The sequence below is a fragment of the Penaeus vannamei genome, chromosome 30 (genome assembly GCF_042767895.1).
Source record: "Penaeus vannamei isolate JL-2024 chromosome 30, ASM4276789v1, whole genome shotgun sequence".
In the NCBI taxonomy this organism is placed as follows: Eukaryota; Metazoa; Arthropoda; class Malacostraca; order Decapoda; family Penaeidae; genus Penaeus; species Penaeus vannamei.
Window position 1 is genome coordinate 24,840,437 of NC_091578.1, and position 4,593 is coordinate 24,845,029.

A 4,593-nucleotide genomic window follows, 5' to 3' on the forward strand; every position below is an offset into this window, starting at 1 on the left:
GGAGAGGGGTGGGGGGGAAGAGGAAAGGATAGAAGGATGGGGGAGGATAGGGGGAGGGGGAGGAGGGAAGGAGAGAGAGGGATGGAAGGGAGTGAAGAGGAGAGGACAGAGGGGTGGGGGAAAGAATAGGGAGAGAGGAGAGGAAGGGGGTGGAGAGGAGAGGGTGAGGGAATAAGGGAGGAGAGAGGGATGGGGGGGGATAGGGGGAAGGGGGAGAGAGGGGGAAAGGGGAGAGAGGGTTGGAAGGGAGTGAAGAGGAGAGGGAGAGAGGGATGGGGGAAAGAATAGGGAGGAAGGGAGAGAGGGAGGAAAGGGGTGAAGAGGGAGAGGGTAGGGGGAAGAGGAGGGAGATAGGAATGGGGGAAGGGCTAAGGGGAAGGGGAGAGAGAGGGGATGGGGGAGAGATGGGTGTAAGGGAGAGAGAGGGGTGGAAAGAGGGTGGAGGGAGGGGAAGAAGGGGGAAGGGGGAGTTGGGAATAAAGGGGGAGTGAGGAGGAGAGGAGAAAAGGGGAAAGGTGGAAGGGAGGGGGAAAAGTTGAGAGAAGGAGAAGGGGAGAAGAGGGGAAGACAAAGGAAGTGGGAAGATGAAGGGACGTAGGGAGAGGAGGGTGAAGAAGAGTACATGAGGAAAAAAGAAGAAAAGAGAAAGAAGGATGAGAAGATGAAGATAAAATGAGGGAGAACAAAAGAAGTGGGGAGAAAAGAGAAAAGAGAAGAAGAAGAAGAAGAGAAAGCCAGAAGTTGAGAAAAAGAGGGGAAAATGAGGAAAAAGTTAAAGTTAGATCGCTGCCATAAATACACTTAGATATACACATGCATCAACATTTACGTGCGTGAGTAATTCGACTTTGCCCTGCGTGACATTAATGAACTGTTGCTCAAACATAATATATACAAATGTAGTAATATCAAAAGTAGACATCCCAAATATGATTTCCTTTAAAAGAATATATATATATATATATATATATATATATATATATATATATATATATATATATATATATATATATATATATATATATATACATATATGTATATTAGATTAACATGATTAGACATTTTTCGTATATAAAGAGTCGTTCTATATTTTCAATAAATTTCACTTACCTTTTTATCAGTATGTTTACTTAATAATTCATTTATTCATTAACCTCGTTAAAAGCTTCCATTTTGATTAAAAATTTGCTGATTTTTACAGGTGACTGCAAACACATATTTAGTATTTGTAATTAAGTCAGAGAATTCAAAATATTATTAATTATTCAAAACAATAACGACAATAACAGCAAAATAAAAACGAAAAATATTTTCTACACTCAAAAATGAATTCAGATTTAACTCTCAGCTTAAATCCATATATGGAGTCTGACCAAATCAAGCGAATAAAGAGAAATATGAAGGAACAACATCAAGAATTAGTTCAAATTCAACAAGAACAGACAAACAAAAATAAAAGCAAGAGAGAGGAAATTGAAATGCCTGATGCAAAATGGACATGAGAATAAAGTCATGTGATAGAAATCGGACACAGTTGAAATTCCATCATTATTTGGACTTCATTTTAGCTTTCCTGTTATTCAAAATTAATTCTGCTTTTCGATTCTCTTAGAAAATGAAAAAAACTAAGGGCAAGAGACCCAAAAAATTTTGTTTGCAGATATCAGAGAGAAAATCTAATAAAAACGTAACACTTATATTAATACAGACAAGGATACTGATAAAGCAACAGTATAGGAGAGACAGTATAGTCCTTTAAGACTGCACTTATTTAACACTGATTATCTCCGTTAAAATTGATTATCATCATAGAAAGAGTAATTGATGTATTTTTTTTTATCGGTGACATAAATGGTCTTGGTAAAAAGAAAGAAATAGACAGTTCTTACAGAAACTTACAGAAATAACATTTATTACACAATACTCACTATCTACCATTGACAGCAACAACTGACAAATTTATGCTATTTATATACTCTAATTCATGCACTATTACACAATACTATTTTAGCACATTACTACAGTACAATACAGATTATTAAGTACATCATCATACTTTACGATAAAACAACAGCTTCAAACAGAAATATTACATTCGTGCAAAAATAACAGATAAATTGCTTGACCAAGAGTCTGATATATTTTAAAAGTAAAAATTTCACGTATAATCCACAAAGTCATATCAACACAGCATGCATCACCAGGGACTATCATGCAACACGGATCATGCTTTCATTTCCACGCATCCCAAATCATGCAGTCAAAAGCTCGTATTGAAAACGCGACAAAACCCTACAACCTACAACTCTTCCTTCACGTCTACAACCCTCTCTGACCTTGTTATGTGCACCTCCCCTTTGAGTACATTTCCACAACCCCGCTCAACCTCTGAATATATTTCACCCCCCCCTCTCCCTCCTCTCCCCCTCCTATACTCTTTTTTGTTGTGTAATCTGATCTGCTGTTTCGCGCGAGTGTGCAAGGCAAGCAATTAGGTTTCAACGTATTAGTAATTAGTAGGTATGAGATAAGCCTGAGGATGGGACGGCTGTGGAGTTATTTTGCATATATTAGATCTTTCTCCTTTGAGGAAATGCAAACAAGCTTACTTACAGGGACGTATAGTTCGATACTTCGATATGAAGCCAATTAAACACATACGGACGCGGGGGATAATAGGTATACGTGAACAAATAAACAAGTAGACAAGAATATAGTTTATATTGGGACACCTAAAGATACATACACAGAGGCAATCCTCTTCTCTCTCTCTCTCTCTCTGTCTCTCTTTCTCTCTCTCTCTCTCTCTCTCTCTCTCTCTCTCTCTCTCTCTCTCTCTCTCTCTCTCTCTCTCTCTCTCTCTCTCTCTCTCTCTCTCTCTCTCTAAGGCTAAGGACAGGATATACATATTTATTTTTTCTATCTCTCTTTCTGGAAAAGAAGCAAGAAGATATATCGGTAAAGAAGAGCTAACAAATAAGCATTTCTCCATGCATGTTTGTCTGTCTGTCTATTCATGTGAATGTGATTATATATGTATACAATTAACATACAAACACGTAGGCATAGACACACGTGTACACACCCAGAAAATATGTGGGGAAGTTAAATAACATCGACTGAGGAGCAAGAAACATGGGGCTATGTTGTGCTGAATCAAAGTAAAGAAATACTCATAAATATTCATCATTTTTCGTTGTTTTTAAAAATGTTTCTTTCCCATCGTGACCAAACGTGAAAAATTGTTATCACAGTCTTCTTTTTCTATTATTTTCTTCTTACGGTTTCATTATTTCCCCGAAGATATGTAAGTATTTTTTCATTATTTATTTCGCACCCCCAAAAAAAAACAAGTGCGTAAAAAAAAAGAAGAAAAAAAATCTTTAGTAGACTATTTTTCTGAGACTATTGCTTCCCTAATGACACGAAGAGAGAAAGAAAGAAAGAAAAGAAGAAAAAACAGACAAGGAAGAAAACAAATTGTCCCAATTTCTCAAGACATGGGGCAGACAAGTGGATCCTAAGAAGACCTCTAAGTAATTGGCTAATTGGGACAAATATTGTTTTAAACGTATTTATGAACACAGGGTAAATATAAACATAATATGATTTATGGGTGTGATCAATTGTTGTGTAATAGCATTATACTAATCTCCTAAAAAAATAGTTTTAATGTAATGTCATCACCAATTAGGAAAGTAAATTATCAGCCTCTCTCTCTCTCTCTCTCTCTCTCTCTCTCTCTCTCTCTCTCTCTCTCTCTCTCTCTCTCTCTCTCTCTCTCTCGTCTCTCTCTGCTCTCTCGCTCTCTCTCTCTCTCTCTCTCTCTCTCTCTCTCTCTCTCACTCTCTCTCTCTCTCTCTCTCTCTCTCTCTCTCTCTCTCTCTCTCTCTCTCTCTCTCTCTCTCTCTCTCTCTCTCTCTATATATATATATATATTTATATATATATATGTTTATATACACACACACACACACACAAACACACACAAACAAACACACACACACATACCTATATATATATATATATATATATATATATATATATATATATATATATATATATATATATATATATATATATATATATTCATAACAAAATCACATATCGTCAACCATAATAAAGAGAAAAAAAAACATGACACTTTAACAAAAGGGAAAACCTTGACTCATAAGGAAGCGAATCACACGGCGTCCAAACCATACGCGGTGAAGCATTATAGTGTTATGCGATAAAAGAGTAGAAGGAATTCTGTGAAAAAGGAAAAAGGGGAATTGTTCGTCTGTAGTTGGACTTAAAGGATTCCTTGCTTTTTTATTGTTATTATACTGGAGTTAAAACAAGTGTAATGGAGGAGAGGGTAAGGGTCTCATATATATATATATATATATATATATATATATATATATATATATATATATATATATATATATATATATACACACAGACATAGAGAGAGACGGTTTTATAGACAGATAACCCGAAAGAAAAAAGAGAGAGATAAAGAATTGGAAAGAGAGAGAAAACGAAAAAGACATGACCAAAGACAGACAAGAACACGCCCTTCGGACAACTCCGTCCTTAAAACAACAA

At 36.2% G+C, this 4,593-nt stretch overlaps 1 protein-coding gene across 1 annotated transcript in view; it reads right to left on the reverse strand.

The window, feature by feature from the left end:
• synr (sayonara) overlaps positions 1-4,593 on the reverse strand; it is a gene marked incomplete in the record, with an annotated part of 93,312 nt that overhangs the window by 43,915 nt on the left and 44,804 nt on the right.